Below are 23847 nucleotides of genomic sequence, written 5' to 3'. Positions count from 1 at the left end.
AGTTCTTCTTAGGATGTTTCTATGATTCTGGCAAGTTCAAATGGTTGTTCTGCTATATCTGTTTCTTTCAACCTTTGGCGGATCGCCACAGTTGCTGCTTCCCCCTTTATGTTGGCTAGTAATATTGCCGAGACCTGTTTGAAGTCTTTCAGTAATTTCATACCAAGTGTTAAAGCAGGTTCTGGACCGTATTCATTTTGAATTTGTTTTAGCACCTCTGGTATTACCGCCATGGACGGAACACCACGTGTTTTTGTGTAAATGGAAGCAAAGACTGTGCCCCAAGTGTCACAGTCCTCCACATGTGGTGTGATCCCCATTGGGAGACAGATAGTCAGAATTCTGTGTTTCTCAGTAGCGGTAGTATCCGGAAATACTGCCTCTATTTGAGTGATTTTTTGTGCTAACCAGAATGGAATTTGTTCCCTTTTAATGGGTACTTTACCTAGACAGGACTGTATGTTCTGTGGTGTGATTTTATTTGTGTTCCCCTGATGAGGGGTCAGCTGTGGAATTTTAATAGCTGGTTGGACTGTTGCAGTCCGCATTACATATTGGACTAATTGTCTGTGTATTTTAATCAGTTGTTTTAGCTGTGCTAAAAGATCTGGTATTGACATTTTTTCAATGTCTGGATGTGGTGTGTAGCTGGCTAGAACCGGCCACGTTGCTCCTGGTCTACCTAGTGGACCGAGCCTGGTGACGTGATCATTATGTTTTAGGGCGCCATTAAACCAGAGCAGGTGCGCTTGGTATTTTAGTGGTATTTCCACCTCCTCGAAAGGGGTGTACTCATCCGGAGGTTCCTCTATCTTGTAATAGTGGAATTCCTTTGTTACAGCGTTTGCTGCTGGAAAGTTTATCCATGAATAGAATACCTCTGTCTGCCAATATTCATGTGCCTCAATTACGAATCTGACTGTACCACCACCTCTCGATGTCAGTCCGTTTTCTAGAAGTTTTAAGGTTATAGTTTTTCTTATGTTGACCGGGATGATGATTGCACCCGGTTCATTTTCATTAAACCCTGTAACATCGAAACCCCGTTGATCTGCATTTACTGCAGTTTCCCCGGTTTCGTTGTTGTCGCCGTTAGTTGACATTGTTTTAATGAGATTTTGCAGAGCAGGTTTCCAAGGAAACAAAGATTAGGTGCACAATATTTTGGAACAGTGTATCCTTCAACGTTGAATAAACCAAAAACTATACATAGGAGTCTCCTCCTACTCAGTTCGGCGGATTTAACCTTTGACCCACTCCAGACGTCTTTGGAGTTTTTATGGGAGAAAGGGTCTGTGTGGAAAATCACGACTGAGTTACTCTAATGTCTTGCGTTAGATTTATCGCCTTACCAAACATTGGGCGCCAAGTAGTGTAGTTTACTATTATCCCAATAGGCTCTGCGCATTGGAATAATATCCTCAATAGTATAGACGTAGGACAGAGGTTAACTAGGTCTTCTACTGACGATATTAGACTTAAAGTTTTGTGTGCCAGCTAGCTCAGAGTTCACTAGAAACTTTCTCGAATAGGCGAGGAGGAGTTTAACCTCCCTGGATAGACAAGAAGGGATTTAGTTTCTGACAACCATAGAACATGACAACTTTGCTCTCCCTAATCAAGAGTATATCTCTAGAGTCGTGTGAAAACAAAAGACAACTATTTTACTCAGTCAGTACATGCATACTTAATTCCACCAGATTGTAGAGAAAGAAGAGATGGGCGTGTTCAATAAAAGGTGTTATTTATTGATCAGTCTCTTTTTCTCATACAAGAGAAATGAATCGCTACAGTTGCAATACTTAAGGTTAAGTAAAGTGCATACAGTAAAAGCAGGATGATAAAATAATACTGTAAAAGCATTGATATGGTTTCTTAGCCATATGATACTTTAAAATGGATAAAAGATATACATACATATATACATTGACTAATCGTACTCAACTGGTGCTTCTAACTACGCCTACCCCGGTGTACCTGACCTAAGCCTAATACGTGGGAGGGAGTAAGTAAGTAGCAGTTTAAGTTAAGTTTGTTTTGCCAAGAGTCTGACTCAAGAATTCTCTGTAAGGGGTTAGTCAGTTCAGTACCTGAGATTTAGAAGGCAGGAGGGCTGGTATCTCTTTCTCAGGACTCAATATCCTAGTTACCCGCGAAGGTAAGCCGGAAACGCCGGAGGCTGGATTTCTCGGCTGGAGAAAAGACAGCGTCTCTCTCAGCGCGTCAAAAGGGAGGGGCAGCGTCCGTGGGCTTCCTGCATCAGCTGGGCTCTCCGGCAAGTAGCGCTGCTCTAAGCTCATCACCACCGTGTCTTTACTTAGGGCAGCGTCGGTATATTTATACCTGAAAGGTGCCGGGTATGATGTAAGGATGGACATAAGACGTCAATAAGGATGTCATTAAGAACTGGTCGTTCTTACATTCTTTACAGGAGTTCTCGAACGAAATCAAAACAATAGCAGGCGGGGATTTCCCAGGTTTGCTGGAGGCTTGGTTTGTTTAGAGAACTCGTGTGCTTTCTAGGGGGCTGGAGGAATAGTGCTTGCTTCAATGTGACAGCATGCGCTATGACTAATTTATGAAACGGGTTTCTGTGCCGTTGTATGGATATTAGTGATTTATAACCGGACAAGGGTCAGAAATAGGAGTATCGATACAGGTCCCTAGATAAACATACTACACTACCAACCTTACTAGCACCCTGCTTCCGGCCAAACACTGGGCAGATCCCAAAGTACTGCTGGTAGTACTTTGGACCTGGCCCTAAACAACCTGAAACCCAGAGGGAGAACCCCTAAAGCAACTGTGCCTACCTTTATCCAAATATGTATTTTCCTTCAGTGCATTGTGCATAAAGGCACACAACTTTGAAACGTTTACTTATCTGTAAAAATTGCTAACAAAAACAGTACTTACTTATGAATGGAGTTCTTGCTTTTACATATAAATAAAAAGAAGCATTATTTTTCTAATTTGGTCTTAGATTTATTTTTTGAGTGTTTGTCTCATTTATTTCCTCTGTGAGTACAAAAAATGCTTAGCACTACCCTCTGAAAAGCCTAACTTGTCGACACACTACAACAGAAGAGAGCGTTAGTAATATCTACTTTAGCCTTTATAAGCCAACTAAGGATCCACTGAGAACTCTACACAGTGTGCTTGATTTTAGTGCACTATATAGAGAGCCAGCTTCCTACAGCGCTTCTTTGAAATTAATTAAGTTCCTAGGCACATCCCAGATTGTCAGCCTGTAGAGAAACAGAACACCTCCCCACACCCAAACTCTGTCTCGGCTCTGAGTGCAAGTTTCCAGATCATCAAAGGTGTTATTCAGCTCCTAGGTAACAGTTGGAAGGTCATGAAAATGGTCTTTAAGAGGCATCAGGAAGATTAAAGACCATTTTTTGAAGTACCTGTTCTAAAATATTTATTACAAATCTGACTTTACCAATGAATTGGGCTTGGAATAAATATTTTAAAAAGTTTAATAGTGAACTCTGCAATTGTTTCTTAAGCAGTGATAACAATATTACATTTAATATTCAATCCCAGTGCTTTCCTATGAAACGGCTAACCCTGCTTTAGGGAAATTGGGTTTTAGGGCCTTTTCAGGGAAAATGTATGTATTTTAGGTCATTTTCACTGTGAGGCCATGTTTATCATTAAAATGTTACATGTCCCACTTTTAAATGCCATGCATTCTGCCTTGATGTGTGCAGTAAGGCCTTTTTAAGAGTGATTTATAAATATTTAAAGGAGGGTTATAGCCTAGTAAAAGGGGTTATTTGTACTGGTTGAATTGGCAGTTTAAACCCGCGCAGCCAGGGTACTGGTGCCAGGCGTGCAGCCATGTTTGCATTGTCACTGCAGTGTGTGGATCAATGAGTGCTCCAGCCCTCCAGCGACATTATAGGCCCTAAGTTAATTCTTGGTATCATTTACTAGAGACTTATAGAAGGTTAAATATGCCAATCAGATGCATATTAATTTCATCATGTGTAAAGGGCATCCCTGGCACTTCATCACTGGTTAGAAGGAGTAAATTGCACAGAGTTCCACAGACAGATAATTTCCAACAAAGGGCTAACATAGAACATTATGTTTTCAGCTGATTATGTTTCGGGGGTGGTGTGACATCCATACAACTTTCTTAGCGATGCAGGTTTTCCTATTGAGCCGTGTGCCATCACCATAAACAGTTTTTGATGTTAAAGCTACCAACAGTGGAGGATAGCTGTGTGGGTGCCAGCACCCTTAATATATAAGTACATGAAGGATTGGGGGACAATTTCTACAAAAAATATTTGATGCGTCTTTAGCCCAGAAAGCCTCAGTTTTCAAGACTTTTTCCAGCAACATTTTTATTGACTTTATGATGTTGTGGAGACTGTTTAAAAATGCTTCACAGAGGTAGCTGATCCAGAGCAAAGAGGCAAAAACAGAAATAGAGAAAGAAGGAAGATGAGAATACAGAAAACAGTGACAAAAGGACCAGAATACCAGCAGTGATGTACCCTTGGCAAATCAGGTTGGCAGGGTGGTTCCGGGTCCCACTACGGTTCTCAGCGCAAAAAATTGGCCAAACGTTTTTAAGTCTTGTGTGTCAGGAAAGATTCGAAGGATTATTCTTTGACACCTGCTGAAGGTTCAGCATATAGGGTATAGCACTTGGGGGTCAAGACTCCCTCCAACAAAGGCCAGAAGGAGGGTCCAGGGCAGGTGCAGTTAGTTGGGAATGCTGGAAAGGCCCTTTTGTATTCCTGTAGTTCAAATGGGAGGTTAGTCTTATGATCCTTGGTGTCTGGCACCAGTTTGTAGGGGCAGGTCCTGGCCACTCCTTAATCCTAATGGGTGGAAAGTTTCAAGAGGTGGCTCTACCCACTTTCACAGCACTTACTTCCTGTGTGCCCTTCTGTAAACACTTCTACAGTGCTCCTCCATAACTAACCTGCCAGAAACATTTTTCCGATGTGCATAGCTCCTGTGCCCACCATTAAGGCGTGACCAGGGAACTGAGCACAGTAGTGTGCCAGAATATTGTCTACAAAATACTCCATGCAGGGTTGTGTACCAGAATATCATCCACAGAATATTACATATGAGAGTTATTAACAGTGAAGACTATCAGCTCCTTGCAGGGCTGTGTGTCTGAATATCATCCACAGAATATTAGATATTAGAGTTACTATCAATGGAGCCTGGCTGCTCCACGCAGGGCTGTCTGTTAAAATATCATTTGCAGAATATTAGATACTAGAGTTACTATCGGTGGAGGCTAGCTGTTCCATTCAGGGCTGTGTGTCAGAATATATTCTACAGAATATTAGAGTTACTAATAATAGAGACTAGCTGTTACGTGTAGGCCTGTGCGCCAGAATATAAAGTGCAGAATATTAGATATTAGAGTTACTAACAGTGGAGGCTAGCTGCTTCATGCAGGGTTGTGTTACCATATTATCAACAGAACCACTAGGCACCACATTCAGGACTGTATGCCAGAATATCATCTGCAGAATATTATATTTTAAAGATACTAAAAGTGAACACTAGCCACTCCATGCAGGACTGTATGCCAGAATATCAGTTACAGAACATTAGAAATTAGAGTTACTAATGATGGAGACTACCTGTTCCATGCAGGGCTATATGTCAGAATATCATCTACAGAATATTCAATATCTGAGTTACTAACAGTGGAGACTAGCTACTCCATGTAGGCATGTGTGCCAGAATATCATCAACAGAACATTCAATCTTCGCCCTACTAACAGTGAAGACTTGCTGTTCCATGCAGGGCTATATGTCTGAATATCATCCACAGAATATTAGACATTAGAGTTACTAACGATGGAGACTAGCTGTTCCATGCAGGGCTATATGTCTGAATATCATCCACAGAATATTAGATATTAGAGTTACTAACGATGGAGACTAGCTGTTCCATGCAGGGCTGTATGTCGGAATATCATCTGCAGAATATTAAATATTTGAATACTAATAGTGGAGACTAGCTACTCCATGTAGGCATGTGTGCCAGAATATCATCAACAGAACATTAAATCTTAGCGCTACTAACAGTGAAGACTTGCTGTTCCATGCAGGGCTATATGTCTGAATATCATCCACAGAACATTACATATTAGCGTTACTAACACTGAATGGGTGTTTGATTTCTTCTACATTTCCAGTGATATCTTACCACACGCACTTGTGATGTCTCACCTCATGTGCCAGTGGTGTTTTCCACATAACCACAGATGCCTTCTTCCTCTATCATGATGGCTTATCTGATGTTCCAGTGATTTCTGCTGCATCTCCAGTGATTTTATGCCACATACAGAAGTAAATGCTATCTTCTATATCTCCATTGGGGTCTTCTACTTCTCCAGCTGTGCCTTCTACATCTCCAGCAGGGTGTTTTACATCTCCCTGGGGGTCTTCTTGAGTGCTATCTTCTACATCTCCATTGGGGTCTTCTACATCTCCAGTAGTGCCTTCTACATCTCCAGCTGGGTGTTTTACATCTCCCTGGGGGTCTTCTTCAGTGTTGTGTTCTACATCTCCATTAGGGTCTTCTACATCTCCAGCGGGTTCTACTGCATTTCCAGTGGGGTCTTTTAGATATGCAGTGGAGTTTTCTACATTTCCGGAAGTGTTAACTACATCTCTAGTGATTCTTCTACATCTCTAGTGGTGTCTTCTGAATCTCCAAGATTGTCTTCCATATCTCTAGTGAAGACTTCTGCATCTCCATCTGGGTGTTCTACATCTCCAGTGGGATCTTCTACACCTCCAGTGGGATCTTCTACATCTCCAGTGGGGTCTTCTACATCTCCACTAGTGTCGTCACATCTCCAGTGGGGTCTTCTACATCTCCAGTGGGGTCTTCTACATCTCCACTAGTGTCTTCTACATCTCTAGTGAGGTCTAGAGGGGCCTTATACATCTCCAGTGGGGTCTTCTACATCTCCATTGGGGTCTTCAACATCTCCAGCAGTGTCTTCTACAATAACAATAGTGTCTTCTACATCTCCAGCGGTTTCTACTACATTTCCAGAAGAGTCTTCTACATCTTCAGTAGTGTCTTCCACATATCCAGTGGGGTCTCCTAAATCTCCAGGAGTGTCTTCTACATCTCTAGTGGGGTCTTATACATTACCAGTGGCATCTTCTACATCTCCAGTGGTGCCTTCTATTTCTCTAGTGAAGTCTTCCGCATCTCCAACGGGGTCTTCTACATCTCCTGCGGAGTATTCTAGATCTCCGGTGGAATCTTCTACATCTCCAGTGGGGTACTCTACATCTCCAGTTGAGTTTTCTACATCTCCAGTGGGATCTTCTACATCTTCACTAGTGTCTTCTACATCTACAGTGGTTGTATGATGTTACAACGCGTGTTATTACAACGCGTGCTGTTACATCGCAGTTGTTACAACGACTGCATGTTACCACGCTATGCCTTTACAACGCAAGTCTTTACATCGACTTGCGCTAGGTGGCGTGCTAACATTAGAAAAGTGTAATTTACTATTCCAACTCCAGACAATTATCAGTAAGGAAGGTGTTGGGATAGTAAACTACACTATTTTTAATGTTAGCACGCCATCTAGCGCAAGTCGATGTAAAGACTTGCGTTGTAATGGCATATCGTGGTAACATTGTGGTCATTGTAACGACCGCAATGTAACAGCATCGGGGTGTATTGTCCGCGTTGTTAATGATTTTTCCCTCTACATTGGGTCCTTCTACATCCGCAGCAGGGTTTTCTTCCTCTCTTCTGGGGTCTTCTACATCTCCTAAGGGATCCTATAAATCTCCATGCTTTGGTGATGTCTCCTGCATCTCCAGTGATGCTACGCCACAGAGGTATTACTTCCACATATATTCCTGTGATGTCTTCCATCTCTCCAGTGATATAATCTGCACCTTTAGTGAGGTATATCCCCAGTGGGGCCTTCTACTTCTGCAGCAGGTTCTTCCTCATCTCCAGTGGTGCCTTCTATATCTCCAGTGGGGCCTTCTACATCCTCAGCTTGGTTTCTACCTCGCTTGTGAGGCCTTTTACATCTTCAAAGAGTTGTTCTATATCTCCAGATGGTTCTTCTACATCTCCAATGGTGACTTCTACATCTCCAGTGTGGCCTTTAACATTTATAGTGGGGTCCTCTACATCACCAGTGTGTCTTGTTCATCTCCAGTGGGGTCTTCTCCATCTCCAGGGGCATCTTCTACATCTCCATTGGGACATCAACATTTCCAGTGGGGTCTTCTCAATCTCCAGTGGCGTCTTCTACATCTCCAGTGGGATCGTCAGCATCTCCAGTGAGATCTTCTACATCCCCAGCAGTGTCTTCTACATCTACACCATGGGAAGCCAGAATTCACCTAAAAATAGCATGTTTGACCCACAAAGCCATTCACCATAAAGCACCCAGCTATCTCTCCCGGAAACCCTCTATCTCTGTAGGCAAGAGATCCACAAGAAGTGCAGGAAGCCTATTACTGAAACCCCACAGATTTAATAAGGCAAAGACTTATAAACGCTCCTTCTCAGGGATGGCTCCTAGGATTTGGAACGCACTAGTCCCTGAAACCAGACTTACCACATCAACTGCACTGTTCAAAAAGGAAGTAAAGTCGATTCTCATGGAAAAACTCACATGAGCCTCACTGAAGGCCATGTTTTATATAGATGCAATCAGACAGTCTACATGACAATCAGGCTCTCTCAGCTTGCATCTTTCTCTGTCTCCTACTAGGCACAAAGTAGGATTGAGTTTTGTGCTACCTCTCTAATTTGTTGTATTTACGCACTCCTTGTACTCACCTATTTGTATTTTGTAATGTGTTGTATAACTCTCACCGCTTGCTATACATTGCTATTTTATATTGTTTGCTGCATAAGTGTCACTGCCTGTAAAGCGCTCTGATATCCGCAAGGATCTGGTTCGCGCTCAATAAAACTTTCAAAATAAGTAAAATAAATAAATCTCCAGCGGGTTCTACTACATGTCCAGTGCAGTTTTCTACATCTCAAGAAGTATCTTTTCTATCTCTAGTGAGATTTTGAACATCTCGATTGGGGTCTTCTAGATCACCAGTGCTGTCTTCTACATCTCTACTGGGGTCATTTACATCTCTGCAGGGGCCTTCTATATTTCTAGTAGGGTCGTCTGCATCTCTAGTGGAGCTTTGTGAGAAAATCAGCCAATAACTTTGTATTTTAGGGTATTGTAATTGCATTTATAGAACACTTATGACCCCTGATGAGGTACTGAAGCACTTTATGATGGGTAGCAGACTACTCTGGAACCCAAGGCTAGTGATTAATCCAGAGGTTATTGGTTATTATTAGTTATTGGGATCAACCTTGAGCTCACAAGAAACCAGTCCATGCTCTTACTCCAATCTTTTTGCAGTAGGTTAATGAATAGGATCTGGGCACGATCATTAATGCAAGTTCATGCAAACGGTTGGTGGGGTGAAGAGACGGGCCAGAGGGGATCAGCTGTTATTAGCTTGCAAAGACGACTTCAAAGAAAGAAAAGTTGTGATAACATTCAAGTTGTCTTTCCAGTAGCATAGGTCACAATCTCCCTTTAAGTATTTGAAGTACCGATCTAAAACACGTGTGCCCCTAGGGTTCAGCCTGCAATAATCAATGATATGTTGTTTAACACCTAACTTAAGCCTATATGATGCCCTGAAGTTCCCCTTCCGGCTTTAGTGGCTAGGACTCCTGTGCAGTCTCTGCCCCTATAGTTTGTAAATTCGGTAGTGGATGGGACAGGATCTCAGCAATCCTCAACAAAGTTATATTAAAAACTAGTTAAGAAGCACACCATGGTTGTGTAGAATCCTGGCCATTACAGTTCCGTTGTTGGGCTCCTGTGGCTGCAAAGATGTTAAAGAAAGTTTCTTGTTTTCAATGCCAACCCTTTCTTGATAAACATACTATTTCAGAGGACTTCCACTGTGGCTTCAGACCCAACCACGGCACAGAAAGAACATTGTAGGAATCTGCTTACTATTTACGATTAGGAGAGAAATCAGTCAGGGTAATATTGGGTCTCTCCGTGGCTTCCAACATTCAACAACAAGAATTGAACACTGCAGTCTGATAGATTGGGCAGGCACTATCACATCAGTATAATGAAACTTGAGGGGGCCCCCTGCAAGGTAGGTGGAGGGGCCCCATTTGCACTCAAACAGGAGCTCTCCAGCCAGAGTATTGTGCTGAGGGGACCCCTGGTGCATGGGGGCCCCCCAGCACCACGGGGCTGCGGGTGCTTGTGTTACAACACTGCACTATCAGGCTCCTGCAGGGAGATCAATCTTGATTTGCCTCCTTTCTCTGTGAAGAGAGTCAATGTGTGAAGATTAGAATCTTTTGCAGAATGGTAGGATTGTGATAGACTAAGAATGAACACCTTCTAGACAGAAGTGATGCTGTTAGGGACTTATCACATTTGTGCTGCGCCTCAGCTCTGTTCTCCACCCTTACTGTTCACAATGTCCCTCTGGAATTTGCGAATCAAGTAAGGAACCAAAATTTTGTGATATACGGGCAGAGTAAAGAACAGCAATGCAACCAAGTATGGTCTGAAGTTCACAGACTTCAGGAGAGACTTTGCTACTGTAATGACCTGCTTCTCTGTATGTTTTGGTGCTTCTGTCAGTCACCAGGTCATTACTTACCACATCTTTTCTCAGGTTCCAGAAAGACACCACATTTCACAATACTTACCCAAGAAAGGAATAAACACTGACAACATATAAGACCATTGCTGAGGAGCTCGCAAATAACAAGTCACAACACCTCCCTTTCCGAGAGGGTAAACAACGCATGCTCCTCCTGGCAATGTAATTTAGACATCCCTGATGGGAGGCACTTTCCCTTCCATATCAACAATTACCCATTAGAGGGGAATCACCCATCCCTCTGTAAGTACTTAGTAAAAAAGGGTCCGAACCTCCCTCACAAGGAATACCAACAAATGTTATGCTCTAGGGTTTCTTTATTACATGATAATAGGATGACAAAAGAAAGAAAGAACTAAACATCACAGTAAACATTAGCAGCAATCATCAGCACATAGATATACATAGAGCCTGAAAATAAAAGCATAGTTAGATAAAGTTAGATATACATTGAACACCTCACCATAATCTTAGGCGTCTTGTCATCTGAAGAAGGGTCCGTCTCTCTTTCCCTCACTGGTTGGTTCCGGACTCTCTGTTGCACAAACACGACTGCACGTCTGCACCGTGATGTATCATCAGACCGCCAAAACACCAGACCAGCATCTCAGCATCTCTCCAGCTCTCAGCATCTCAGAATCTCTCCAGCTCTCAGTATCTCAGAATCTCTGAATATCTTTGCATCTCTCTGCCTCTCAGCATCTCTCTGAATCTCTCACGGACCCCCTTTCTCTAATATAGAATGCAGCTCTCCATCGAAGTTTCTAGCTAACTCCGCCCACAGTTCTCACTGGATTCCTGCACCACCTCGTACCAAGAGCACAACAAGCAGCTTGCCAAGCGTTTTGCTCTGACTCGGCACGAAGAGAGCACATTCCACCCGATAAGAACCGGTCCTGTCTGGTTCACTACTGGTGGACAACACATGTAATCAAAAATATAACCTCTCACCTACAGAGGCTCAGAAGATGGCTGCAGTTTAGAATATGGAGTTGCTCAAGCATAGGCCTCTACTACTTTGAAAGCAGAATGCTATTATATCATTTTTTCATTATTTTTACTTTATTTCGGTTTGTTAGTGAACCATAAAAGTACATTGCAATAAAGAAAAAAAACATTTACAACTCAACCAATGCGTAGTTACATATCATTTTGGATATTAGCAATAATCGGTTAACGTGCGATTAGTAATATATCAATAAAAACAGTAAATCAGTAAAATACAAGAACTAAAAGATTTTTAAAACACAATAAAAAACTAGTTATTACTGAAACAGGCAGTCTGCCCGCAAGGCGGGTTACTACAGCGGATCAGTCTTCGTCTAGTTAACCACATCGAAAACAAAAATTTTGCAATCGCAGTAACTATCAACGCATTGGTATCAGTTTTTAGAATTCTAAAATAGTCTACGTAATTCCTAAGTCCTAAATTCTTACATAACTGTATAATCCATTTTTTCCTGCTGGCAGAATATGCAGGACAGAACAAGGTCACATGGATTGTAGTTTCATTTGGATCATTGCAACCAGGACAAGGGCGAGCTAAACCCGATTTCCATTTATCAGAATAGGAATAGAGGGGTAGTGTACCATATCTGAACTGTAAGAACAATTTTTTAGCTAAGACAGGTTCTATGACATCTAATTCTTTCTCAAAACTATAAACATTCTTAAAATCCAAAAAGCTGTCAGTGAGGCTAGAAGGCCTGGCTGATCGAACGACCTCTTGAAGGTTGTAATATTTTATAGTCTCAGCCAGGGTTTTCTTTGAGATAGATTTACATGTGTCCTCCGGGTTAGACCAGAGATTCTCCATGCCAATTTTGGACGCCTGGCCCTTTATAAAAGATAACCACTTTGAAAGGATCGTTGCTGGACACAGATAATGTATTCTTCAATGAGTAGTTTATTGAAGGAAAGGGAGAGCCGTCCCAGCAGGCAGGTCGATGGCAAGATCAGATAATAACTGCCTCTGCTGGAACACAGTACATGGAACATTCCCAGTGACATGGGATAGTTCCAGATTGCGCAATACACATCACCACACCTCCCCTCTTTGGAAAGAGAACCACAAAAACATCGATTACAATGAAAGTAAAACACAGATAATAGTAAAGTAAATAATGAATACAGTAGGGTTAAACCTACTTACGCAACCTGTTGAATTCAAGTGAAAGATACAGCATAGTTAAACATAATCTCGCAGCTTGCTAGGTCTAACAGACATTCTAGTACTTTTCCTAACCCCATCCCCCTCTGAAACATTTTTTGAATTAACATTACTTGAAAAACCAGAGGGATCTTTTGCTATTTGGGAAGTACACCACCAATTGCCATTGGTCAGTCTGACCGCATTCTTGCGAGTATCTACTACTTGCTGAGAATCTAAAAACTTTGAAAGTCCTTTTCTAACAGAAACAGGACTTTTAACTTTGACCCAATCCCCAATCTGGATGTTATGATACATCTTCCTCCCAGGTCTGACCTGTTTAGAACACACATCAGAGGATTTTCTATGAGCAGCATCCCACATACTGCTCAAATCACCACTTTGATGAAAATTTCTTACCATCCAGAAAGGATATACTTGTGAACAAGCTTTCCTCCCTCTCATGAGTTCAAAGGGAGAATAATTAGTAGCAGAATGAGGGGAAGTGCGATAGGACCATACAAGATCATTAACTGCTTTGAATATACAACTTTTAGATTTGAAAGCAGATTGAACACACTCTACAATAACTCTGTTGAACCTTTCAGTTTTACCATTGCTTTGCGGATGATAAAGGGGAGTTCTGGTGTGTTTGATACCACATGACTTCAGAAAGGAGTTCATTTCATGAGAAATGAATTGAACCCCGTTATCAGTCAATATTTCTTCTGGATAACCTTCTCTCAAAAAGATACTATTCAAACAATCAATGACACTTTTGGAATTTGGTATACTGATTGGTTCCACTTCGACCCACCTTGACAAATGGTCAATGAGGACCAAAAAGTATTTGGAGTTGTTGGGAAGAACATGGAATGGTCCTAAAAAATCCATTCCCAACTTCTGCCAAGCACGACCTGGAACAGAAACCCTGGATTCAACAAGGCCCTCCAACACCAATACCTTGTCACTGGCACTGCAACGCGGACATAGTCTGACAATCTCATCTATCTGAGAGTCCATTTTTGGCCACCAGAAATCAGATCTCACTTTTCTTTTAGTAATGGTGGCACCAAGATGGCCAGAGTGTGCTGCTAAAATAATTTTCTCTCTAAAACATGATGGAGGAACCAACTTGTCACCACGGACAATTACATCATTTTCCATTGAGAGCTCAGTGTTAATTTTCCAAAACATTTGGAGATCAGGAGAAAGACATTTCTCTTTCGGCCACCCCTTTCTGATAAGAGAAGAAACTTCTTTAAGAATTACATCATTACTCAATGCTTTGATCCAATCATCTTCTAGAAAAGAGATAGATTCTTGGCAAACATTAGCAACAAAACACTCCTCCACCTCAGTCTCCCAATCTTGTTCATCACTGTCAGTTATGGGAAGCCTGGAAAGGCAGTCAGCTCTGCTGTTTCTTTCCACCAGGTATGTATTCGACGCTAAAGGAGAATTCAAGTAATTTCGTGGACAACCTTGCCAAACGAGCTGTTGTGCGTTTAACATTTTTTCCATTTAAAATATCAACTAAAGGTCGATGATCTGTTCTAAGAACAAAAGACCTGCCCCACAGATATGATTTGAATTTTTCCACACTCCATGTGCATGCCAGAAGTTCTTTTTCAATGACGGAATATTTCCGTTCCACAGGTCGAAGAGTACGGGAGGCAAAGCCGACCGTATACTCCTTCCCGCCAGAACATTGGGAAAGAACTGCACCCAAACCATACTCACACGCATCAACCGTGACAAAAGTTTGTCTTCCTTCAACAAATGCCTGTAAAGCTGGAGCTGAAAGTATATGGTCTTTGATAATCTGGAAACCTTTTTTACATTCTTCTGACCACTCGAAAACAGCTCCTTTCTTCAGTAAGGTCCTGAAACATTCAGTAGTTTTTGCAAAGTCTTTCATGAATTTTGCATAAAATTCACACAAACCGAGGAAAGACAACAGTTGTTCTCTGTTTTGAGGAGCTGGAGCCTCAATAATACTCTTAACTAAACCAGGCCTAGGCTTGATGCCTTTTTCTGAAATAATATGTCCTAAATACTCTATTTCTTTGGCCTTGAAAATGCACTTAGTTTTCTGCAGGGTCAGACCTCTACTCTCGAGAACTTCGAAAACCTCATTAATCGCTTGATCATGCTCACTCTCTGTTTTGGAAAAGATGAGAATGTCATCCTGAAAGACAACTACATTGGGATTATGGGCAAACATCTCCGACATAAGTCTTTGAAAGACAGCTGCGGCTGACGCCAGCCCAAAGGGAAGACGACAAAATTGGAAAACACCATCAGGGGTGACGAAGGCAGTGAGATGTCGAGATTGAGGATTTAATTCTACCTGATGATAGGCAGCTTTGAGATCGAGTTTCGTAAACCACGAAGATGACCCCACTTTGGCAATTAGATCTTCAATTCGTGGCAAAGGAAATCCATCAACCCAAATGGCTTCATTTAGGGTGCGTAAGTCAACACACATCCTCAAATCTCCTGACCTCTTCTTGGCTAAGACAATGGGGGAAAGCCACAGAGTGGATTCGACTTTTTCAATGATTCCTTGATCATACAGAGCTTTCAAGTGTTTAGATAGATCGCTTCTGATGCTCAAAGGAACATTGCGTAATTTGTGCTTGGTGGGAACAACATTATCCTTCACTCTGATGGTATGCTGAAAGTTAGTGATTTTTCCAAGACGGTTCTCGAAAATTCTACTAAACTTTTTTTCCCAAATGTCGTGCGCATGAGTGCATAGTGTATTATTATTAATCGTGGTAACGGGAGTGTCTTTAAACTGTTTATCAATGAAGACTGGATTAGCTAATCCTGGTTTAATAGTTAAACCTATTTCAGCTTGGTGAATAAGACCAAGAACATTAATTCCTTTCTTGGCCACATATACTTTCCCCTTGATGGTTACTCCCAATACATTGATGTCGGCCCAGAAAAATCCAAGTAAATTAATCCTACTGCCTTCAAAGGCCACAGTAAGGATGTCTGGGAGTAATAAACTTTTGTCATGCCAAAATTTGGTGTATTTATCTTGTGAAATAATGGTTATGCGTGCACCAGTGTCAACTAGTAGCTGAACGTGATCTTTCCCAATGATAACATCAACCTCGGGATCAGGAACGTCATGGGAAATACTCTTGTCATGAGAATCCATAACTACTACTACATATTCTTGATGCATAACGTCTTCATGAGAAAAATCACTCTCATACGAAAAATTGTCATCATTTTCGTTCATACTTTCATCATTGATGACACATCGAACACTTCCTCTTGTGCCTCCTCTCCTGCCCCTCATGCATATCTTAGCAAAATGCCCCATTTTACCGCACTGTCCACATTGTTGGTTTGCTGCAGGACAGTTCCTAAAAGAAGATACATGAGAGGAAGAACCACATCTATAACAAAACATTCTAGAGTCAGACTGTCTGAATCTACCGCCCCTAGAAGAATAAGGTCTTCTGAAATTGCCTCGCGGCATAAAAGGAGTTCTGATGGCAGGAGAATTAGAAACAGCACCAGAGATCGTGGTACTGGATACAGCACCAGAAATTGCGGTACTAGACAAGGCTGTTTCTAATTGTTTGACGTCATCCATAGAGGTTTCTATACTTTTAGCTATATCTACTGCCTTATCTAATGAAGGGTCTTTACACGTAAGTAACTTCTTTTGGATTTCTTTACAATAGCAACGTGCAACAAGTTGATCCCTAATAAGCTGTGATGTAAAATTGTCAAATTCACAATTTGCAGCTAGCATTTTTAAAGCAGTAATAAAGGTGTCAATATTTTCATCACTCTTTTGCATCCTTGTGAAAAACTTATACCTATGTACAACTAAGTTTTTTGTTTTTGTGAAATATTTCTCTAATTTTGCCTTAGCCAATTCAAATTCATCAGGATCTTGATCATCAGGTGGATCATATGGAGGTAAATGGTCAAATACATTTTGACCTTCAACTCCGAGATGGTAGTACATGAGGTTCTTTTTCCTTTCTGGTCTATATCTTTGACCATCAATGGCACCCAAATAAGCCATGAATGACCTGATCCATAATTTCCACTCTAATGGAGGATCACCAGGTACCTGTAAGAACGGAGCTGGTGGGGTGACACTTTGCATGGTTAAATAGAATAATTGCTAATAAAGTATAGGTTAATTTCAGTAGTTTGAATTGGCTTAAACAAAGTTACTTGAAAGTTAGAACATATTTTAGATTTTCAATAAAATAATAAAAATGCTGGTCATTAAAAATGCGCTTCAAATCTTCCAGAATTCACACCCACAAAAATGTGAGTGTATCACAGAAGTAAGAAAAAGAACCCAAAAAAATGTTTTTTTTTTTTTTTTGTTCATGAGTTCCAACTTCTGCCACTAGATGGAGGTATGTAGTAGTAGATCCTGTTTTTTTTTTTTTTAAAAACTGTCTCTTTCTAGTTCCAAATGGTCCGTGATTAAATAGTTAGCACAAGAGTAAGCTGTGCTTGTCAGCGTTTGACGTGTATAAATGAATTTGAAGTGTTCAGCGAGTGACCGGCATAAATTACAAGGGATGGCTAAAAAATCCGCTTTTTTTTTTTTTTTTTTTTTTGAAAACGTGGCTAAAAGGTGTTGGACGTGTGGATATCCTTTGTATATTAAGGCGATGTGGCTTCAGTCGCTCAGTGGCAAAAAGGTGTTAAACGTGTGGATATCCTTTGTGTATTAAAGCGATGTGGCTTCAGTCGCTCGTTTCAGTCGCTCGAGGAGTCATTCGAGTTGGTTGTCATGACGATAGATACACGAGCCACCACAAAGCGTCTAGTCTGTGATTGGTTAGCTGCGGACGGCCGGTCGCGTCATTTCCTCACAGCTCATTGACGTCATCATTGATGAGTGCGCAGCGTCGAGAGAGGATCTCGCAGCGTCGAGGGGTTTAGACACGGTGAGATCAGCAACGCTTTGACAACAAGGCTTAGAAAATGAAATATTGTTTTGGTTTAGTATTGTGGCAGTCGCATGTGCGTTCAGGGCTCGCGTGAGCGTTCAGCAGTTGCGTTTGTATTTAGGGAAAGCTCTTCTGAGAGTAGCTCATTTTTGAAAGAAACGGAGGGGTTTCTTTGGATTTTCTTTGTCGGGTATATGTTTGTAATGGGTACGGCTCTCCCGCGCGGTCCAGAAAAAATATATGAAAGTCTGTACTCACAGTTTTGTAGAAATGTCTTCTGAAAAGAAAAAAAAAACGGTGATTCTTCTTGGCAAGTTGGTAGGACCGCTGGGTTGATCCCGTCCTCAGTCGCCAATGAAAGGATCGTTGCTGGACACAGATAATGTATTCTTCAATGAGTAGTTTATTGAAGGAAAGGGAGAGCCGTCCCAGCAGGCAGGTCGATGGCAAGATCAGATAATAACTGCCTCTGCTGGAACACAGTACATGGAACATTCCCAGTGACATGGGATAGTTCCAGATTGCGCAATACACATCACCACACACTTTATCCTCCCTACACCCGGGCGAGCCATCACAATCTTTAGTTCTTCTCTATAACATTCGAGCTCTGGGACACTCCACAATCTACGCCAGTAGAGGAGCGGGCGTGAGGCGATTACTTCTGCAATAGGCCTCAAATTTGTATCCAGCCTTAGTGGGACTAAAGGGGTATTAGTGGGTAAGGAGAACAACTGTCTAATAAATTTATTCTCAGTTGTACTAATCTCATTCGCTGGACAATGACCCCAGAGTTCAGCCCCGTAAAGGGTAGAAGATCTGGTTTGTACTTTATATATTTCCAGCGGTACACTGACTAGCTTGTGAACACAGGATTTCTGAACCTTAAGAATACCCCCCATAGACTGAGAAAGGGTTAAATTGGCCTTAGTCATTTGGGTTTCCCAACTCATTCTATCATTTAGGGTCAGGCCTTGATAGGTAAAGTTATTTACCCTTTCCAGTGCTCGTCCATCCATAGTTGGACAAGGGCAATTAGTTGCAATGCCATTAAAAACCATGTACTTTGTTTTGTCTATGTTAATTACCAAGTTCCTGTCCCTACAGAATTTGGTAAATTGGTCTAACACCCGCTGCATCCCATAGATGTTTTTGAGAGCAGCAGGGTGTCGTCCGCAAACATGAGTGCAGGAAATTTACCACCAGCTAAATTAGGAGCGTCACTGTTTTGTACAGTAGTTAAGTCATCAACAAGGCCATTTAAAAAAAGGGAAAATAGCATAGGGGCCAATACGCATCCCTGCCTAACTCCCTTCTCAATGGGAAAATCTCTTGTTAACTGGCCATTTCTGCCATAGCGAACCTTTGCATAAGTTCCTTCGTGGAGTCTTTTAAATTGGAGGCATAAGTAGGGTGGTATCCCCATTGTTGTTAGTATGCTCCAAAGTTGGTTTCTGTCCACCATATCAAATGCGGATTTTATGTCTACAAATGTTAGGTAGAGGCTCCCCCCTTCCATCACCACGTGCTTCCAGTAAAGGACCTGGAGCCTTAATAATTGGTCGATGGTCGATGTTTTAGCACGGAACCCTGCTTGCAAGTGGGAGAGGATGTTATTCTCACTAATCCAATCTTGCAAGCGTTGCAAAAGCAGTTTGGCGTAGATTTTTTGGGTAACGTCAATTAGACTAATTGGTCTATAGTTTGACGGGGCCAGCGGGGATCCCTTTTTATAAATCGGGATAATTTCAGCCCCCAGCCATGTGCTTGGGGGCTCTTGACCGTCAAGAATGGCATTAAATATGACGGTCAAGTAGGGGACCCAGATCTTCGGCTCATCTCTGAAGAGATCACCGGGGATCTTGTCCAACCCAGGGGCCTTATTACATTTTATCCCTTGGACTGCAAGAGAAACTTCCAACTTAGTAAAGGGAGGGGAAGGGCAATCTAGGCCCAATCTCAAGGGCGAGATGGGTGACGCATTTTGAGGGGAAGCGGTGCTAGAATAAAGATCACCAAAATATGCACACCAAGCTTCCTCGGCAATATTGGGGTCAATCTTTACCTTCCCTTCTGCCTTCCCAGTATGAACCAAGTTCCAAAAAGTTCGGGCATCTTTCGTTATTAGGGCTTGTTTAATGGCCTTCCATTTCTCTGTTTCCCATTCGGATTTTGCATGAGAAAGGAGGTTCTTATAAAAGTTCCTTGCAGCGCTAATTTTAGCCCTATGGCCTAGTTTGATGGCAGAAATTAGAGTGCTCTTCGCCTGCCTACAGGACTGATTGTACCAGGGATTTGTGGGACACGCCTGTCGGTTGATTTGTTTTACCGGTTTGGAAAAACTAGCTGCTAAGGTCAGCATTAATTCTTTATGAATAGCTAGACATTTAACATCATTATCAGAATTAAAGGCGTTTTCATACAATGTGTTTAGACGCTCAAGCTGGGGAATGACGCTTTTATACAGTGATGCCAGGTTATCTGGCGACGACTTGATAGTAGACCATCGAATTTTTTTGCCACCCTGTGTGATCCTAATCGCACAGGAGACCATATCGACCTCTTGATGCTCCCCGTCGTGGATTGGCACATCCAGTTCTACTACCAAGGGGTTATGGTCACTTTCCACGCGGTCAGATACGTGGAAACAACGAATCAGGTGCCATACAGACATGCTAACCAACAGATAATCTATTGTTGATGAGTGACCCATTCCATTATAAGTGCTCTTCCCTGGGCTATCCCCCGGAAAGCGGCCATTACAGGCCCTAAGGGAGAATATATACGTCAATGCGGTGAGTTGCATGGCCATGGGAGACCAGTTTTTTACTGGGTAGATATTTGGGGGTGGGATCCGGCAGGCGTCATCCTCATCTGATGTTAACTGTGAGACGCCCCGAGCGGTTCATAATGACAATTTAAGTCCCCCCCTATGATCACCTTGGTATCAGTTGAGAAGCTGTTTAATAGGGCAGTCAGGGACTCCAAAGTATGAGAAACCGTACCACCCAAAACTGGACGTAAGTAAATATTAATGATCGCTATTTTGGGTGTGTTTCTACGGGTTAGGGAAATACACAGAATATCGCAAGAATTGGTGTTGATTCTTTTAACCGAGAACCCAAGATGGACAGCCACCCATATGATCAATCCACCAGATGGTCTGCCCCTGGGACCTTTTGTTGCAGGCTCGGCATAAGTTGCAAAACCCAATCTATGCTGAGTAGTCCTGGCCCATGTCTCTTGGAATATACAGATACCATGGTTATCCACATAATCACACCACTCCATGTTCTCAAGCTTTGCCACCAAACCCGCCACATTCCACGATAACAACAATAAATTCTTATTATTAGAACACAGTTGATCAGCTGGCTTGTTTGGAAGTATAACAGTTCCCACATTAGGATCACCCACTTCTATGTTCGTCTGTATCATCGGGATCTCACAGTTGGATACAATGTAGTTATCATCATCTGTGCTTGGGGGGGGAACTACCTCGTTGGGAGAATTTAAATGGGTAGCTTGACCCATTCTGGGTGTTCTCCTCCAATGGCCCCCCACCATCAACACTAAGGTCTTTGATTGCCTTAGCTGGAAGTCAATCGCAGCCATCTAGACCAGAAATGGCTCCATATCTATTCGAGGTTTCCAGTGGAGTAAAAGGAATCAAGTGATCCATATTTCTATTCCCCTGGAAAAACTCTTGCCCCGCACGAGGCTGACTACGTCCATTAGCAGGGACTGTATTCCACACTAGGTTGTTCCTAGGGGGGGAGGCCTCTGCAGGAGGTGCAAGCAGTTGTTATTTAGAGGCAAGTGAGTATTCCTAATGCCATTGAGGTCTGGAACCCCACCAGAGAAAAGAGCAGGAGTCACATACGACCTTGGGTAAAAGTAAGTTAGGTCGTATGGGACAATGGCAGTATTCGAATTCATGGGAGGGCCTGTTAATATAGCCCCAACAGCTACTGGATTCCTAAAATGTATAACAACTATATCACCCTCAATGTTTTTTTCCCTGGTACCCAGCCAGGGCAGGCGTCTAACATGGACTATCTCCCCATCGATATAATATGGGAGTGGTCTATTTTGGCCTAACCAATGTAGAATCTTATTCTTAAGTTGAGGATGGCCCTCCTTTTTGCCTGCTTCTAATGGGGGGACACCTGTGAGTACAACTACAAAGGGTAGCGACTCTGGGGGTAATTCTACATTAGGGCCATGTAGAGTACCATTAGTGGACCTTGTGAACCTCCCCCTACTCAAGTACTTAGTCCTAGTACTAGAGGTAGCGTCTCCCGCCTGGGCATCTATTGGAGCCTGGGCCATAGTTTTTGTTACTGCTTGAACAGGAACCTGGGCCTGTTGGGAAACCAACTTTTTCTGGTGGATATTATTCAAAGACTTACTGTTTACAGTGGTTGTCTTAGCAGAAGTCATTGGTTTGTCTACAGTGCCCTGCATGTTACTAGCGGAAGGTTTAGCTACTCTATTGTTGCCACTGTTGGAGTCGTTTGGGGCCAGAGTAATAGGAGCAGAAACTATTGGGGTCTGTGATGTAATTGTGGACACAGGCGTAGGGATTAAAGGGGTGATAGGGGTACTTAAATTGACATTGTGCAGAGCCTCCAAATTGCCTAGTCGATGCTCAACCCTTTTAAGGATATCCAAAATTGGGAGCATGAAGGACCTAAGCAACTGCTCAACTGTATTCCGCTCAGTATCTGAGAGAGGAATAGTCACTAGGTTTGGAGTGGAAACAGCCTCATCTTGGATCCCTCGGGTATTACCAGGATGTAAATTGATAGGGTCCAAGATTGGTGCCGCTATAGACACTGCATCAATCAATGCCGAGGTTTTGGGAACAAATACACCAGGGGTCTTAAGTTTAGATGTTTTCCCAAACTCAGTGTGACTGAGCTTGCCCCTTTGGGGAGCACCTAACCCCCTCCTCTTTTTAGTGGGCGGAGGGCCGAGGGTCTTAGGGGTGGTTGATGGTCTACCTAGCCTTTTCGGCTGCTCCTTAGGTAAAGGACAGGGTACATTGGCCACATTTGGTGACGAACTAGATACAGATGGAAGCAAAACTTTGGGTGAGGGAACAATTGATGTAGGGACCGTTGGGGGTGGAGTATTTCTAAGCAATAATGGGAATTCGTCCAAAGACAATGGATCATCAAGGGGAGTAATAATAATAGTGTCCAGTAAAATAGGTGGAGAAGCCAAATCAATTAAAGGTCTATTTTTGAGGGACTCAATAGAACGGCGTCGTTCAATCCTGCGTTCAGATAGTGAGTCATCCTTGTCCAGGTCGACGACACCCCTAGTAAAATAATTGTCAAGTGTCCTTTTACTGGAACCCGCTATGCTGGAGTTCTCGGAATTGGCCGCCATGGCTAGAGGCCTACCTTACAATCTGGGACAGAAGATGTTAGTGGGGTAGCCCGTCCCGTCCTTGGACGTCCCCGGACGGCCACAGACGGTCCCGCCCTTGTCCCGGGCTTCTCCCGGCGCCGCCCCGCGCGCTCCCGCGCAGCGGGGATGGTACTTCCTCTTTATAGCTGTACAAAGGTCACCGAGGGGGCGGTGCCGGCAGGGAGAGCAGCCCAGCTGGAAACGGGCGCGCGGGGACTCCTGGTCCGTGGAGTCCACCGCTCTTCGCTCGCAGCCCTGCCGGTCCAGTCAGGTAAGGTGAGGCCCCTTGGTTTATCCTAACAGCTGCTGTAAGCCGCGAAGCGGGACCCGCGGAGCGGGTCCGGCAAGGCGTGGCGGCTGCAGCAAGCTGTTATCAAAAGTGCTCAGGAAAGGCTCGGCGTCCGTGACAGCAATCCGCCTTGGGTCTGCGAATGCGCCGCTTAAAGCGCCGTGGAGGTGGGGGCAGTGCCGGCAGGGAGAGCAGCCCAGCTGGAAACGGGCGCGCGGGGACTCCTGGTCCGTGGAGTCCACCGCTCTTCGCTCGCAGCCCTGCCGGTCCAGTCAGGTAAGGTGAGGCCCCTTGGTTTATCCTAACAGCTGCTGTAAACCGCGAAGCGGGACCCGCGGAGC

The sequence above is a fragment of the Lissotriton helveticus genome, chromosome 6 (genome assembly GCF_964261635.1).
Source record: "Lissotriton helveticus chromosome 6, aLisHel1.1, whole genome shotgun sequence".
In the NCBI taxonomy this organism is placed as follows: Eukaryota; Metazoa; Chordata; class Amphibia; order Caudata; family Salamandridae; genus Lissotriton; species Lissotriton helveticus.
This window is presented reverse-complemented; position numbering follows the sequence as displayed.